Source organism: Camelina sativa, chromosome 2, assembly GCF_030686135.1.
Source record: "Camelina sativa cultivar CO46 ecotype springtype chromosome 2, ASM3068613v1".
NCBI lineage: Eukaryota > Viridiplantae > Streptophyta > Magnoliopsida > Brassicales > Brassicaceae > Camelina > Camelina sativa.
In genome coordinates, this window is record NC_141881.1 from 9062122 (window position 1) to 9080929 (window position 18808).

Sequence of the window (18808 nt, forward strand, 5' to 3'; positions counted from 1 at the left end):
TAAGAAATATTAAGGTTGGTAGAGAGAATATGAGAAACATATGATTCCCCTAGTATGCATATTACAATTTCGGCTAAGTGCCTTTAAATAAGAGAGAAAACTAGGGCTACACCCTTTACACTCGACAATATGGAGATAATGACATAAAGAGAGAGAAGGGACCGATCCCAAGTGTGATAGTGACATGTCATGGTCTCACAAAGGGAAGCCACCCGTGACCTTATCTCCCAAAGGCTACAAGGCAACTTCGAGATCCTTCTAATGGGCTTTACTAAGTGATTCGGCCTCCTCTCATCTCAATACATTGATATGACTCGGCCTTATTGATAATCGTACGGACGATAGTACGGACGGATGGAACTTGGTCAATAGAACCTGGTTGATTTTTGGAGGTGGTTGGTTGTTGTGATGGCCCTCTAGGCACCTCAGCTTAGTGTTGAGGGAATCATACTTGGCATTCATGTCATTATATCCATAATCGATCTTGTTGCTCATTTCCGCGAACCGTTTTGCATTGTCCATAGCAGCCGATGCTTGGTTTTGTATCATCTGCTGAATTAGGCCGCATAGGTCAGCATCTTGGGATTGGTTCTGCGGGCCTTGTTGTTGTTGGAATCCAGGTGGTGCAATTGGTTGGTAGTAGTTACCAGGATACTGTTGCTTAGGAGTTTAGCCTTGATTTGGACATAAGGCTTTTGCTGGTTCCCTTAAACTGTGGATGGATAGATTTGGTCTTGAGGATTGGCAATATTCGGCTTACAGTAGGATAGATTCGGATTCGGTTTGTAGTTGTTGTACCCTTTGTTGTAACCTCCCTGGTTGTTGATGTAGTTCACATCCTCTAGCTGAGCATTCTCCCCATCTTGTTGCAGAAACTGCTCTTCCTCTAAGATTACATGGACATGCTACTGCTGGTTGAGTAGTTTATCCAATTTATCAGTGAGGGTTTTATGTCCTTCTTGTACTTGGCATCATCCTCTCCAGTAGATCTCATAGTACGATCGTACTCCTCAATGTAATGTCCATCAGATTGAGCCAAGTTCTCCACTAGATCCCAGCCTTCATCGACATCTTTGTTGAGGAAGTTATCATTGCTTGCGGTGTCCAACAACATCCCTATCTTAGGGACCATTCCTCGGTATAGTGTACTTAGCAATGAAGCATTGTTGAATCCATGATGAGGGTATCTGGTAGTGTATCCCTTGAAACATTCCCAAGCTTCACTTAACGTCTCATTGTTCTTCTGAACAAAGCTGGAGATGTCATTTTGCAGCGTTGCGGTTTTCGAGTTGGAGAAGAATTTGGTTAGAAACGCCTTCTTGCATGCTTCACAGGTGGTGATGGACTCCTGGGGGAGTGATTTCTCCCAGATATGTTCTTTGTCTCTCAAGGAAAAGGGGAAAAGCCAGAGTTTGAGTCCATCTTCACTAACTCCATTAATCTTGGTTAGGCTACAGAGCTTATCAAACTCATCCAAATGGTCCAATGGGTCCTCCGTTGGCAATCCATGAAACTTGTTGCTTTGTATCATCTGGATGAGATTACTCTTTATCTCAAAGTTGTTGTTCTGAACAGCAGGTGGCACAATGCCATTTCTTTGAGTATGAGTAGATGGAGCATCCCCTGCTCCTATGTTGGTCCTCACTGGAGGAGCTTGTTGCCATTCTGATTATTCATTATCTCCTCAATTGTGGTTAGTTGCGGTTGTGGTACTTATTGTTGACGGAGTAACCTTGGTTTATCGATGTTGTTGATGAAAGGATTCAAGTGTTGGCTGCCCTTGGATTGTGTTTGCATGCACAAGCAGGTGACCAAGTGAGTACATGAAGTTCAACCCGATCCAGGTGATCGAGTGACGGGTCAGGTGGGTGCTTGGGTTGTACCTGAAATGCAAAACAAACAAATACAAAAGTAAACAAGTGAGTACCAAACCAAACTGTATAATAGAACTTGATCTAGCAAGTGCTAAAATCTTAAACGTCGCAAATTAAATTCAACCAAATGGCAACGGCGTCAAATTGATAACAGGATATTCACCCAGGGTATCAATTCCCTTTGCAGTTGTAGTCGAAAGGGTTATCAATCCAAATGGTTGTTATGCTAGTAGATGAGATATGATCAGAACTATGCAAGTCAAGCCAATCAATAAATGGGTTTGATCTAACAATCCTAAAATAAAGAAAATAAAATAAATAAACAAGAACCACACGACCTGAGCACTCGATGCAAGCATTCGAGTACAGGATCGGGTGGGGTGATCGAGTAAACAAAGAAAGTATGAACAACTCGAGGGTGTACACGAAGCTGGTGATCAAGTACCAGTTCCGGTATAGGATCGAGTGATGAATAAAAATATAAACAATTAAGATGCGAAAGCTCCTAAGGATGGGGTAATCGACTCCTAAGTGTTCTTGACCAGTATGGATGTCCTACATGCCTCAAGAAAATATTTCTTAGACAATGAATCTCTAAAATTTTGTTAAAACACTCTCGTGATAGAAACAATCAACCTTGATCACTTCCCTACCTAACTCTCGTTGGAGAAACATGACCAAGCAGGCAATACAAACCGATTCATTATTGTCAGTAAACTCCTTACACATCTATTCTCTTAGGCTAAGTGAGTAAATCTCTATCATTGATTGATTCAAGCATTTCATCTACATCTCTCGATGGTAAAACACCCTAGATCTAATCTCAACCTCTCGGTCTATTGATAGCATTAAGAACACCAATCTAGAAAGGAATTTATAAAACATAAACAATCAAGGTAAGACATCCTAACCGATCAAGAACACAAAATCGTCTATCCCATCCTTAGAAACTTTTTTTCACTACTCAGATTTCATTGCAGAGAACATAAAAGCATAGATAAACAAAAATTGCATTGTATTGAAAATAATATAGAAATAAAAGAGTACAGAGTATAAATCTAAAAGGATAGCAAAAAGAAGTAAAATAAATCCTAACAAAATGGAAAAAGAGTTTGAGTATCTCAAGATCTCTCTCAGAAGCTCTCGCTCTCTGGTTTGAGGGTCTGCGGCGTGCTAGGGCGAGAGGAAGAAGAGGGGGGGTTTATATATGGAAACCCCTTTAACCTAGCTTCCTAGTCCTTTCTGAGGGTCTGCTCGATGATGTGCAAGAGGATGAGGTCGGGTTAGTCCTCCGGTAGGTCTTCGGGTTGTTCGTCCTTCTCTTGAATCCTCCTCGATCGGGCTGGGCTTCGGACCGTTCTTCCTGCTCAATAGTTCCTTTGGGTACATGCTCGGATTTAAACTTGTTTCTCCCCATTTTAGGCTCTAACGCACCTGTTTCATCCAAAATATGCAAATGCAAGAATGCAACACCCTAAATGGCCTAAATGCGAAATCCCACAGTTAATGACCTAAAAATGCTAAGGTTAAGGTATGAATCATGCAAAATATGGAGAAAAAAGGATGATTAAAACATGTAAATTAGAGAGTTATCACTCACCCAAACTGGTTGCTTTTGAGAGCAAACATACTCCTCAAAATCATAGTCCTCTGAGTTTTCGCCCTGTCCTTGCCCTGTTGGCTCACTCTCTTCAGCTTCAGATTCCTCCTCAGGGTTGTACAGCTCCTCCAATGGTGGTGTGAAGTCTATGTTGTCCCCTAGCCGGATTTTTGTGCACACGACGTTAGGCAGAATCATTTGGGTGGCTCCAGCTGCTGGATGAACGAATTTGAAGAGCAACATATCATCTGGTTTCTCATAAGCCAAGTATCTCGCCATTGTAAGGTAGTCAATGTCTAGCCATCTCGGCTCATATACCACTCCTTTCAAAGGCACATCGCAAGCTACCAAAATCGGTGTGACCAAGCCTCCTATGGAGATCTCTCCAGCTCCCTCTCGCCTATCGTTTTTCATTGCCCAAGATTTCAGATACAGGAACTGATCGAGCAACACAAATATCATGCTAGTGTCCGCAGCATCCCCTACCAACGGTCTACCATCCCTAGCATTATCCAAGATTCCACACAACGCTATGTCTAGCAGTTGGAGCTCATGGTCATTCACATTCCCAGTCTCCTTCCTAGTGAGTAAGGTGCAAGCTAGAGACTTGTGAAAGTACCTCAAAACAGAGCTCCTTATTTTAGCGGATTTGGAGCTTGTGGATTTGTAGGGAAGCTTATCTCCTATTGTCAGCCATAAGGACTTCATCTCCTCCTTGCTCACTTCAATGTTTTCTCCACTCCCAGCCTTGAAACCATACAACTTCTCCATTTCCTTGAAGGTAAGTCGGTATTCCTTGTTGCGTACGGAGAAAGTGATGAACCCGATCCCCCCATCGGGTAGTAGGGTCGGGTGGTCTTCAAAGTAGTGTAAGAGACCGCTCAGTGGGAGAAAGCAGGAAAGGAATAAGTTAGGGAAATTGGGCATGCAATTCTAATGAGTGGTGTATATTTAGATGCAGAGCTGAGGATCCAAGAATAATTAGAGGACCCTGGTTCCTTCACGCTTCCATGTTTGTTGGGCCTACAAATCTCACCAACTGTTTGTGTGATTTAGGGGCTTCAGTTAGTGTCATGCCTCTTTTAGTTGCCAAAAAGATGGGTTTTAGTGATTTTAAACCTAGTAGCCTCTACTTGGTCCTAGCTGATAAGACTATTAGTCACCCCCATGGTGTTCTGGACAATTTGCCTCTTAGAGTTGGAAGAGTGGAGATCTCCACCGATTTCGTAACCCTAGACATGGATGAGGAACCTGAAGATACACTAATCCTCGGAAGGCCATTTTTAGCAACAGTTGGTGTAGTAATCGATGTGAAGAACGGAAAAATCAGCATTGAGCTTGGAAAGCATTTCAAGATGAAATTTGACATCAAAAATGGAATAAAAATACCAACTATCACTGGTCAGGTCTTCTCCACTTAGGTACTGTCAAGGATGACCAAGCAATGCCAAGAAGCACAAACAACCTTTGCTGTAGAACCATGAGAAGAATTTGAAAGTTCATTGGACAAGTCCGCTGCATTAGAGAGGGTCTCCAAACCTCTCTATCCCAAATACAAAGCTTGAAAAGAATGAAAAATCTACCTTAGTGACTTTTAAAAAGGTTACTTGGGAGGAAGTCCCAAATGTATCTTCTAATTTCATTTAATTCAAGTTTAAAACATTTGATTTAAATATCTCTTTGGCTTTATTTTGGATTTTTAATAGCCTTATACTTGCTTCAATATTTTAAATATATATATATATGAGAACCCGAGGTGGGATCTCGATGGTGTACTCTACGTGCCTGATCCGGTTTATGCTCGTGTGGCGAGTGAAATCTGAAATCTGCAAACCTCTTATCCCACTCTCGAAGAAACCCTAGCAGCTAACTCCTCTATTTAAAGAAACCCTAGCCTCTCCTCTCCAGCATAAAAAATCGATAATTCCCCTCTCCACACTAAAACCCTTTACCTTTCCAAATTTATGTTTTCTTTCTAAAACTCGAGTTCTGAAAGATTTATGGGTACTAACTCTACTAATCTGGAGTTTCAGTATTTTTATCTCTTCTCAAGGTTCAACCATGGCTCCCAAAATCAAGACCTACAAGAAGAAGGGCTCCTCATCTACCTCTGCTGCTGCCCAAACAAGAGGAGGGGGAGACCCTGATCGAGATTTCTCGGAGCAAGGAGACCCTTTGCATCCCCTGCCATCGAGTGGACGTTTCTAATCCATTACCCAAAGTGCTACACGATCCGCCACCTAAGACCTTGCTCGAGCACCCCATCGTGTAACTGATCGGGTACGCTCCCCAAGCCCAGTAGCGAGTGTTGTCCATAGATCTCCACGTCGTAGGGACCTGTCTACGTTGGGGAGGACCATCACCAACCCCATGGAGATCGTCTCAGATGCAGAAGGAGGGAGATTGGAGGAGAACCGATCTGCCTATTCAAGAAACAACGCTACGATCGCAAAGGGGAAGAGGTCGGCTTCTAAAAAAGTCGAGAAGGTGGCTGAGAGAGTAGTGGAATAGTATGAGGAGCACACATATGGAGCGAGTCCTGACAAAGAAGAGGAGCAGCAAGTTGAACGCATTCGGAAGGCATCAAGGCGGCATAAGCAAAAACAGATAAAAAACCGGCAAAGCTGTTCAAGATCCTCCGCAAGATGAGTTTTGTGGGAACTCGCTATCCCCACCGCGAGACAACAAAGAAGCTGGGATCGCAAGGGACATTGAGTTCCTCTTTGACATGTGCCACTTGGGCAAGTTAATGATGATCAACCTGGAATCATATGAGGAGGAGACGGTTCACTTCCTGGCAACGCTGCTGTTGCACTATTTTGAAGCCCACCTGAAGCCACTACCTACTGGAGGGATCAGGTTCATGACTTTCTCAGTTTGCAACAAGGAGTATCGGCTCACCTTCAAGGAAGTGGAGGAGCTGTACTGCACTATGGAGATAGACAAGCAAGAGATGAAGTCCCTATGACTGACAATAGGCGACAAGCTTCCCTACCAGTGCACAAGCTCCAAATCCGCTCAGATTAGGAGCCCCGTCCTGAGGTATTTCCACAAATTCCTAGCTTGCACTCTGTTTTGTAGGAAAGAATCAGGGAATGTAAATGTTCATGAGCTGCAGCTGTTAGACATAGCCCTGTATTAGGGATGGTAGACAGCCAGTCAGAGATGTAGTGATCACCAGCATGGTCTTTGTTTTGCTCGATCAGTTCTTATACCTGAAGGCTTGGGCAATGAAAACTGAGAGGCGGGGAGGATCCGAAGAGATCTCCATAGGAGGGTTGGTTACACCGATCCTAGTGGCTTGCAATGTACCTCTCAAGGGAGTTGTGCACGATTCGAGATGGTTAGATGTCGAGTACCTCATGCTGGCATGATTCCTAGCTTATGGGAAGCCAAATGACAAGTTGCTCTTCAAATTCTCAGACCCCACGGCTAAAGCAACTCAGATGATCTTGCCCAATGTCACAACCACCAAGATTCTGCTAGGTGCGAACATAGACTTCACACCCCCATTAGAGGCATTGTACAACCCCGAGGGAGAATATGAGGATGAAGAGAGAGAGAGCCAGGAAGGCAAGGGCAGGGAGAAGACTCAGAGGATTATGATTTCGAAGAGTATGTTTGCTCCCAGAAGCAGCCAGTAGGGGTGAGAGAAGCACATCGGAGGATCGGCTGGTTGAAGAGGATGTACAAGTTCTTGTCAAGGAAAGTCAAGGACCTTACCAGGAAAGTCAAGGTAATGGGAGGTTAGATCAGAGAGCTTTAGGAGAAAGCAAGCTGTGCCTCGACTCCAATTCCAGCCTATGCACCCACATGGATGGAGAGGAGCGTACCAAGCATGAAACACTTATAAATATTCTAATATCAGCTACAAACGCGTTGAAGAACAAATAGCCAAAAAGTAGTTCACAAGAAGGAGTTATTCGATTTGGACATACATGGGTTCATTAAAGGCTTTTGACTAGACCAAAAGAAATTAAGCTATAACTTGATGTTATTACAATCTTACAGAGACTCAGACCAAAGTGGAATCAAGTTAATACCAATTTTGGTTCTTGAGATATCAATTTTCTAAACTGAAGGTCCCTCGACTTGTCTTATTTAGATTTTCCCAAATTTGGATCTTTGCAAATGTAGGTATGGAAACCAGGGAAACTTCTAAATAAACTATAGGGTCCTCAGAGATTAATAACGTGCAGTAATTACCATAGAATCAATCCTACTCCTAGACACACCAAAGCTTACCATATATGGACCCGAGAACATTCAAATCCCAACCCCAACGACTATCTTATGATTTGGTGCGACTTAAGGGTATTATTAGGGGGTTAATAATCCATGAAATCATCCAGAAGCTATCTAGATAATAGTGATAACTACAGCTATTCTTATTTTGCTGATAAGGATAAACCACCATCTCGTCCAAATGGCCATATGCATTAAGTTTGATTCATTTGCTTCTCTCTTTAAACTTTTAGAATCGTTTGAATGCTCAATTCATTTCCCTTTTGTGAAAGCATCTTTGATCAATGTAGTAAAACAGAAAATGTTTTTTTCTTTGAGAAAGTTGCGAGTTTTTGGGCTGTTTGGTGTTTAGAATTCAATTGACCGATTTACTTATTTTCTATTGATTTTTGCAAATCGGTTAGTTGACTGATTCAACAACCTTGTTCATTCCCATTGATTGAGCGAGTCAGTCCTATCTTCCACCCCACAAAACCAATTAAATCTTACTCTCCATCATATGGTTGCAAGAGTATTATATTAGTCTGATCTCTGGTTAATAAAAGACTTATTAAACGAGTTGACTCTGGATACCATTTCAATATGAAGTCGTCCCTAAGTTCCAGCTCAATTTCAGATGAAACATTTATGAAAAGTTGGACAAATTCCTAGCATATTTATCGTCTCAACGTGAATTTTGATTAGTCATATGTCTTATTAAGTTTTATTATCCCCCTCAGTAACTATAATAAGTCTGTGACGTTTGGGTGGCAATTTACAAAGAATGATAAGCACACAGTCAAGTCAGAGTACCATACAACAAGATTGACGGATCCAAGGAATTGTAATATTCAAGCTTGTGTTCCAAATATAATACCACTACAGACCCCTGTTCAAAAACGCGACCTCCACGGCCGCTTAATCGGCGGATAGGCCCTCGAAGGACGAGAGCCGCCATTATTTGAGTATAATTGGCCAATAAATCGAGATCATCAATATATAATAATTGAGTAAAACCCACAAGAGAAACCAAAAATAAACCTAAATCGTGAAAAAAAGAGTGAGGCAACGAAAAATTAGGGTTTTCAGCCGCAGGGCTTAGAGGTAGAAGACGAGGACACTTTCATAATTTCAAGATTTATTGAACCTAATAACAGAAAATAACAAAAATGGATGATTCATAATTCGAACTTAAGACCTGCAAATGTTAAATTGACCATCCGACCACTAGACTAAACTATATTTTTACAATTGCACTACGCTTAGTAATATATATATATAAAAGTGCAAAAACAAATCTCTGATTCCTCCCTGATTTAAATCCAATTTTCCAATTAATCGCTAGGCCCATGCTCACCGCCTGACTAGCGCCTAGCGATTTCTTAAACAGGACTACAAACTAATATAAGGAAAGTCAAATGTACACCAAAAATACAAAATTTAAGTGACAAGTACTAACATGATGTGTATCGGTCACGGCTAATTTAAGCTGAAGGAGTGTAGTTGTTATCTAGGTTGTGGTAGATGTGAAGCCCATGAGGAAAAAATTAACCATGCAATTTTGAGTGCCCGCCAGCGCGTAAGAATTAGGCTTTATCTCAAGTACCAACGGGTGGCCCTGAGACCTAATATCCGAAATCCGGGATCCAATCCGGTATCCAATGGTATCTGCTCTGAAAAACCAGATATCTGGTAGGACCGGATCCGGATTTGGATACCCCTTATATGAAATCCGCTAAAACCGGATCCAGATCCGGATATCACAAAATTTTTACCCAGATATTCGTATCCGTTATATGTATATATATATATATATCCGTTATATATATATATATTGTTTATTTTTAGTTTTATAAAGTAATCAAAAATGCTGAATGATAGAGACTTGTGATGAGTCAAATGTGTATAATCAGATATATATAGTCACACTGGAGAGGTTGCATTTTCTCAAGTGGACGATGTGGGAACTTTGAAACTCCCTTCTCTAGTTATTTGTCCCACATCGGCTCTAACTCATATAAATATACACTATCTCCTATAAAACAAGTTCATGGACCTTCGGCCTTCAATAGCTGGGCTTTATTGGGCCTTTTAGTCTGATTTCAAAAGGTAAGAAATTTTATAATTGTAAAGATTGTCGGTTTATATCTGATCCGGATATCTGCTATCCGGCGGATCGAAAGCCAGATCTGGATACTCTGAAAAACCCCAGATATCCAGCTCCTTGTCAAGGCGCTACCAACGGGACCCAAGTCTTTTATAGTTGTATTCTGTATGAGAATGTGGATTATTTACTCTCGAGAATACTCTCTGGTACTCAACATTCATCGTTCCCATGGATAATTTTGTATATATTGGAAAGCTAGAAACGCAAATAATATTAAAAAATATGGATGAGAATCCAATTGAGGTTTTACAGTTGGGGGAAAGTGAGGACACAGCTTAACAGCATGTTCAGGTAAAGGACTTGGAAATTCCTCCAAAACCTCTAGTATATGTCCCTCGAATGAGGGTGCAAGGAGGCTCCCTTATTACAACTTTTTCGGGATACCGATGTTATGTGGATAACTCATAGAAAATAATCACAAATTTTCAGGCACATGATGGTTTTTCTCGCTAAATCAGGATCCAGCGCAAACTATGACCCAACCTCCGGCGTACTTTGTCTCATCTCCATACTGAAGTGGAAGCTTTCACTTGGTTATGAAGTGCATGATTGGAACTGATAAAAAGGATGTGGCTTTCCTTACTATGACATCCCAGTTTGCAGAGAGGTTTAAAAGAATTGATTTGGCCACCTATGTCACCAAAGTTGAAACTCGCACTTTTACTGTAGTGATGATGAATGAAGATATGATGAATGAATAGGTGAAATGCAAGGTGATTCAATTATCCTTATGTTGTTGTAGCATAAAGGATGTCAAACCATAATGAGTGTGATGCAAGCAATCAGGTTGTGAACACTTATCTAAGTTAAGCCAAATATGATGAAGGTTTATAACTAGCAACCTGATGACAATAATGAAATGTATAATGTAAAACTACTAAGACAGGATACTAAATGAAAAGTAAACAATGTAAACTAGGGAGTAATGATACTAAACAAGAACAAGCTCTACACTAACGCAAGGTTAATAATGAAACAAGATTAAACAGGAATGAATGCAACAAAACAGGAATGAACTAGAATGAAACATGAAATGAAATAGAAAGTTGCAGAACATAAACAAGAAACTCTGGAACGAGCTCGAGCAAACACTCGAGCGGATGCACGATCGAGTACTAGGTCGAGTGACTTAGTACGAAGAACAGACACAGGACACAAATCAAAACAGAGCAAAACGAAAGTAAACCAAACAGCAAGTGATTAACAGTATTCAAACAAGGAAATCAATAGACAAAGAAAGGTCCTAAGGATGGATTCATGGGCTGGACTCAAGCTAAGGTTATCTAAACTGGTCAACAAACCTCAATCAATAATGAGCTATCTCTAAACAATGATCTCATAAACTTGTTAATCCATTCTCATGATAATAACAATCAAGCTTAGATACTCCTAGACCTAGTTCCACTAGCTAAAAACATATCAAAGCAGTCAATAAACAACCAGATCATTAATGTCAAAAATCACCTTACACAACCAATCTCTTGGGATAAGCATGATAATCTCTAGCATTAGCCTTATTTAACAACTTAGACATTGGTATGATGGTAAGAAGCTTAAGATCTATCCTTACCCTCTCGGTATAAGAACAACATATAGCACATCTAATCTAGAAGAGATCTATAAACAAGAAAGCTTGACCAATCAAAACTACTATAACCCTTATCCAGCCTAATCCATCCTTAAGATCTCTACACACTACTCACAATCACTAAACATGATGAACAAAGTCATCAAACCCAGAAATCAATGAAACTTGCATGATTAGAAATATAAGACAAAGATCTACAATATTGAACAAGGAAGTAAACACAGATTCTCAATACCCAGAAAGTTATGAAACCAACAAAGTATGAAAATCTAGAGAAAATACAATAAAGGTGGCTGATGATCTAAGCAAAAAGTAAATATTCCCAAAAGTGTAAAAACTAAGTTTAGATAGATATTTTTTCTGAAAAGTGGTTCCCTTTGTGGCCATGAGGTACAAGGGTCTTATATAGGTGAGAGGGGAAGCCCTAAAATGGCTAGAAGACAAAATAGGAAGGCGCTTCGGTCAACTCGACCATGTGCTCGGTCGAGTACCCGGTCGAGTGACCTCTTCTTGCGTTTCTTCAGTCGGTCGAGTCCCTCTCCTCACACAGTCGAGTGTGTGGTGGTCGATTAGACTTCCGGACCTTGATTCTTCTGCTTTAGCTCCCTTGTCTTCTTCACTTGATAGCTCCAATCCTCCTCAGCATCCTTCCATGCTCCTTAGGTTCCAAAATCACCTGCTTATGCTAAAAACTATGCAAATGCAATGCAATTCTACTCTAATGCATAAACCGTCCTAAAGCTACTCAATAATGGCCAAACTAGATAGTAAATCATGCAAAATATGTAAATAAACTAAGGTAAAACAAGGTGAAATATATGAACATCAACACCCCTAAACTTATTCTTTGCTTGCCCTCAAGCAAATAAACGAGATATAAGAAGGAGATTGAGGTTTAAAAGTGGGATCTCAGCTCCTAAAACTTGTTAATAAACTAGCTAGAATCAATGTCCAAGTTACTAGTACTATGATGCAAGTTGAATGAGCTGTACTTAAAGATTTTAGACAAGCCTATCACAACCTTAACTGATTGAAGCCTTAGACATCCACATGCATTCAAATCAACCAATTCCTTTAACATTCATTAAACAAGAACATAAATCAACTTATGCAATGCTTAAACTCATTTGGCTTGGTAATAAAAGGTTTAGAGACAATGATGGTCTCTCTTTAGAGTGGGGCTTATCAATATCAAGGTTCTCTCATAAAAAATGGATTGAGCTTTAGAAGAATTCTAAAGGTAAGAACACTTAGACACATACAAGAACAAAACCTTGTCTACCCAAAGGTACCCAAAGTGTTTATCCTAATCATTCTAATCCCAAATTGTCCTAGTTCTACCCTTTATCTTCATCTCTTCTCAAATACCCTTTTCTCTTTTGTTTTTAACCCTTAGGAGAGGTTTCTTATTTGAATCATCTAGTGGAATAGGGGTTTCTTACTTATTTGCTATGGTTCCCTTTTCTTCTTATTCTTTAAGACATAAACGCATTTTGCTAGACTCTTCTTTTCTTTCTTTCTTTTCTTTGACTAGAACCATCTTCAACAATCTTATACTTCCCATTTTTTCACTAGAGCTTAAATTTACTAAAACACATTCTCCTCCTAAAGACTCTAACATTTTCTTTCTCTTTTTCTCTTTTTTTTTTCAAAACAACCAAGTCCCAAACCCAACAATTAAACCACCTAGTCCTATCTAGTTTGAAAATTGCAAACTAGAACTACACAAGGCTTTACTCTTGTCAGCTGAAACCTAACGCTTTCTACCAAGCTCAATCCCAAAAAAGCCTCACACACACAAGAATTAACATGGCTTTAAAGAAGGATAGGTTAAGGGTAGGGGAAACTGATTTTAATGGTGCAATCAGCTACTTGGATCAACAAGAGTGGTAAAAGGAGAAAGATGATCCAAATATATATATGGTATCCATGAGTTTAAAGCAATGCACAAATTGATAATTAAAAGTCAATATTAGGTTCTTATAAGTAGGAAATGGCATCAAATCACAACATGCTTCAATTTAGACCATAATGTAATTTAGGAATTCAAGGCTTGGTTCAATCTTATGTTTCTAGCTACTCAACTAGCATCAAAGTACTATTAACTTGGGCATTGATCCTAGTTTAGTGAATTTAAACAAGCTAACAAGGCTAAACTCATCACAGATCCCTAATGCAAAATATATGAAACAGCCCTAACTGAAACATGCTAACAAGATTCTAATATGCAATACAAACTACATTAACACTCTTTTTTTTATAAAGATTTTTGCAAAATTTTTGAATTTTTTGTTTTTGTTTTTTATATGTCTTAGATAAAATGCAAATACTAACATGATAATGCTAAAATGTGAATCCCTCCCTAAACTTAAATTACACATTCCACTGTGTAAGAGAAATTTGAAAGAGGATTCAAGACTCAAAATAAAATTAAACTAGAGATGCAATGGTATTTACATAGGTGATGTTGGTACCTTATGGGTTGTGGAAGAAGTTGTCCACATCCTCATTCATGCAGTCAAATGTGTAGCTGGAGCTTCGAGCTTGATTTTGAGGTGGGGAAGGAGGCAACTCGATGATGGCCATCGACTGGTACTCGGTCGAGTTGGCTTCCGATCCTTCCTTTCTTCTTCTGTTTAGACTCCCTTGCTTTCCTGACCATGAAAACACCAAAACAAAGATCAAAATACCAAAAATCCTAAACAATATAAACAGAGATACCTTAGGGACTTCCTCCCTAGTAAGCTTGTTTAAAGTCACTAAGCTTGACTTTCCTTATCTTTTCAAGCTTGAGGGGCATCCTTGAGAAACATTGTAAACTTTTCTTGTTTCTCTGTTTCTCCTAGCACTTCTTAACTCTCTGGCCATTAACTGTGAACTCACTACAATCCTTGTTGAGAAGTATGACAGCTCCAAATGGTAAAACCTCTTTTATTTCAAAAGGACCTCCCCATCTACTTTTCAACTTCCCAGGAAATAGCTTGAGCTTTGAGTTGAAAAGCAAAGCTTGGTCTCCAGCCTTTAGGTCCTTAATTAGAATCTTCTTATCATGGAAGGATTTTGTCCTTTCCTTGTAGATTTTGGAGTTCTCATAAGCTTCCATTCTGATTTCCTCAAGCTCATGCAAATCAAGTCTTCTCTTAGCTTGTGCTGTGTCTAGATCCAGGTTCAAAACATTGATTGCCCATAAAGCTTTATACTCAACCTCAACTGGGAGATGACAAGACTTTCCATAGACAAGTTAGAATGGGGTTCTTCCTATTGGTGTCTTGAAAGCTGTTCTATAAGCCGAAAGTGTTTCATCAAGTTTACTAGACCAATCTTTTCTTGTTGGTCCTACTATTGTTGATAAAATGGCCTTGATTTGCTTATTTGACACCTCAACTTTCCCACTTGTTTGAGGCTGATCCATGGCAGTGTCCCAGCACTCCTTGTACTTCACTCTCTGCTATAAACCTTCTAAACAAACCATCTGATCCCTTTTTGTATAAGTAAGGTTCATCCCAATAGTATTAATTGATGTCCTTGAGGAGTTTTTTCTTTTTGTAAGGATCCATGTCTGCTAGGATTTCTTCACACACTTTGTAATTGACTATGTCAGCATACCAAGGTAGATCTTCACTATCAAGTGCCATCCACTCCTCCATTTGATCCTGCTCGACCGAGTGCCCAAATAAACTCGGTCGAGTGCTAGTCTGAGTGGTAGGTCGAGTGGTCTCGATTTGCATCAGTTTCTCCTAAGGCATTGAATCATCGATTGGAATTTCCTCCTCTATCCTCATCCTAGACAAATGATCAGCCATTTCATTCTCTATACCCTTTTTATCAACTCTTTCCATGTCAAACTCTTGGAGAAGCAAAATCCATCTTTACAACCTTGGTTTGGTGTCCTTCTTTGAGTAGATGTGCCTCAAAGCAGCATGATCAGTATACACAATTACCTTGGATCCTACTAAGTAGCTCCTGAATTTTTCAAAGGCAAATACCACTGCAAGAAGCTCCTTCACTGTTGTTGAATATCTCCCTTGAGTTTCATTTAAGGTTCTACTAGCATAGTGAATAACATGCAGCTTCTTATTTTTTTTCTGACCTAGAACTGCTCCTACTGCAAAGTCTGATGCATCACACATAATCTCAAATGGAAGATCCCAGTTTGGAGCTTGGACTATTGGAGCTGATATCAAGGCAGCTTTGATCTCCTTGAAAGCCTTCAAGCAATCTTCATCAAAGTTGAATTCAGTCTTCAAGCAACCTTGGCAATGGCCTAGCTATCTTTGAAAAGTCTTTGATGAATCTTCTGTAGAACCCAGCATGACCAATAAAGCTTCTTATATCCTTGACTGTCTTTGGTGGTTGAAGTTGGACCATGACTTCAATTTTTGCTTTGTCAACCTCAATACCCTTCTCTGAAATCTTGTGACCAAGAACTATCCCTTCTTCAACCATGAAGTGACACTTCTCCCAGTTCAAAACTAGATTTGTCTCCTCACATCTCTTTAGAATCCTGCATAGATTAGCAAGACAAGAAGAAAAGGAATCTCCATAGACAGAGAAGTCATCCATAAAAACTTCAACAACATCCTCAATAAGATCAGAAAAGATAGACATCATGCATCTTTGAAAAGTTGTTGGAGCATTGCATAATCCAAATGTCATCCTCCTATATGCAAATGTACCATATGGACATGTGAATGTTGTCTTCTCTTGATCATTAGGATGAATAGGAATTTGGAAAAATCCATAGTATCCATCCAAGAAAGAGTAATGGGTATGATTGGCTAATCTTTCCAACATTTGATCAATAAATGGAAGAGGAAAATGATCTTTCCTAGTAGCAGAATTAAGCTTTCTATAATCAATGCCCATTCTATGTCCTGTTATGGTTCTAGTAGGAATTAATTCATCATGATCATTCTTTATTACAGTAATTCCTCCTTTTTTAGGGACACAATGTACTGGTGAGATCCAAGTACTATCAGAAATAGGATAAATCACACCAGCACCAAGCAACTTAAAAATTTTCCTTTTTGACTACTTCTTTTAGGTTGGGGTTAAGCCTTCTTTGATGTTCAATGCTAGAGTAAGATTCATTTTCAAGGTACATTCTATGCATGCAGAGACTAGGTGAAATTCCTTTCATGTCATCTAAAGAATAACCAATAGCTTTCCTAAATTTCCTTAGCTCAACAACTAGCAAATCAAGTTCTTCTCTACTCAATTTAGCATTCACTATTACATGATAAGTAGAGTTCTCACCTAGAAAAATGTACCTTAGCTCAGCTTGGAGAGGTTTTAGTTCTACCTTTGGTGCCTTAAACTCAGACCAGTCATCTATGAAAGTTTCGGCAGGGCACTCGGTCGAGTGGTGTTGGTGCTCGGTCGAGTGCATGCTCGTGTAGTCGGTCGAGCTCTCTGTATCTACTATCTGAACTGACCAGACTTCCTCTCTTGATGCTGGTAGCCCCTCAAAAACCGCTTGATTGTCAGATTCTCTACGGGAGTTCAGTATCTCTTCATAAGTCTTGGTTTCTTTCTAGATGAACCCTTCTTCTCCACTTTTGGTCAAAACAGTTTTAAGGTGATCTTGTTCTGCTAGCTCTTCCATCAACTCTCCTGCTAATTTGTCCATTTCTTCAACCCAAAACACTTGTCCTCGAATTGTTGGTTTCTTCATAGCTTCTACAATGTCAAATGTCATTATGAGGTCCTCTCCCAAGTTGAGATCAATCTTCCCTTTTCTCACATCAATTATTGCTCCTGATGTGGCTAGGAAAGGTCTTCCCAAGATCAAAGGATCTTTTGGTTCTTCATCCATTTCCAAGAATACGAAGTCTGTTGGGATTTCCACTGTTCCAACTCTAACTGGTAAGTCTTCCAGAATACCATGTGGCAATCTTACTGATCTATCAGCTAAGATCAGAGATATATTGCAGCGCTTGTACCTTGTAAACCCTAAGTGCTTAGCAACTGATAGAGGCATTAGGCTTACTGAGGCTCCCAAATCACAAAGACATCTGTTGAAAGTTAAAGGGCCTATAGAGCAAGGTAGAGTGAAGGAACCAGGATCTCTTAACTTTTGAGGGTTCACTTGCTTTTGGATTATGGCAGTACACTCATGGCTAAGAATCACCATCCCTTGAACTTCTTTGATCCTTTCCATCACAACATCTTTCAAGAATTTCTGGTAAGGAGGGATCATCACAAAAGCATCTATTAGAGGAATCATAAGCTCAATCTCTCTAACTTGTTTATCAAACAATGCCTTGTACTTTTCAACCATCTGCTTCTTAAATCTCCCTGGGAAAGGTAGTGGAGGCTTGTAAGGAGGAGGAATGAACCAGACTTCTTTTTCTTTGGTGGTAGCTGGCTTGATTTTCTCCTGAGAAACTGCTCGATCACTCACTCGATCGTGTGTGCGGTCGAGTGGCTCGTCGAGTTCAATAGTCTCCTTATTCTAATTATCTTCTTGTTGAAAACCCTCCCCATCTTGATCTTCACTGTCCTCAGTGTCTGGCGGTGCTCCTAGTCTCGTTGGTATGACTCTTCCACTGTGGAGATTGATAGCATTGGCAAACTCTGTAGATTGCATAATGGCTTTGCCCTTGTGTTGGCCATGCTTTGGAGAAGAATCTAATCTGCTCTCCATTGTCATAATCTTGGAATTCAGTGTGTCAAACTTGGCATGTAGATCACTGTAAGTATTGTCCATTTGCTTGTTCATCTCAGCAAACCTGTTTGCTGCCTCAAGCTTCCCATTTGCTTGCCCAAGCAACATTTGCTGCATCATAGCTCTCAAATCTGGTTCTTGGTCTTGGGAGGTCTTAAACCCTGGAGGGGGACACAATTGAGGCTGGAACCCTTGGTGTTGTTGCTTGGTTGCATAGTTGTTTTGTTGTTGGGGCTGTTGAGGTGGATAAACTTGATCTTGAGGATTTGCTACATTGGTGCTTCTATAGGAGAGGTTGTTGTTCTTGAATTGATTGTAACCTTTGAACCCTCCTTGATTTTGCATGTAGCAAATATCAGCAAACTCTCTCTCCCCATCTTGAACTTGAGAGTCTTCTTCACCAATGAAATGAATGGTCTTTTGTTGGCTGAGTAGAATTCTATCTAGCTTCTCATTAACTACTTTCAAGTTCTTCTTGTACTTCTCCTCATGATCGTTGGAGACAAACCTTACTGTTTTGTCACAGTCTTCATTATAATTTCCATCTGATTGTGCTAGATTCTCTACCAATTCACAGCCTTCTTCTACATTTTTGCTGAGGAAATTGCCATTGGAGGCTGTGTCCAAAAGCATCCTTATCTTAGGTAAGACTCCTCTATTTAATGTGCTGAGCAAATACTCATTGCTG

General features: G+C 40.0%; 1 non-coding gene across 1 annotated transcript; it reads left to right on the top strand.

The window, feature by feature from the left end:
- The first annotated feature begins 1169 nt into the window (after positions 1–1169).
- On the top strand, positions 1170–1276 carry LOC147948329 (small nucleolar RNA R71). Its single transcript, XR_015586145.1, has one exon. It is a non-coding gene; the product is annotated as a small nucleolar RNA R71 (small nucleolar RNA).
- Positions 1277–18808: the final 17532 nt, after the last annotated feature.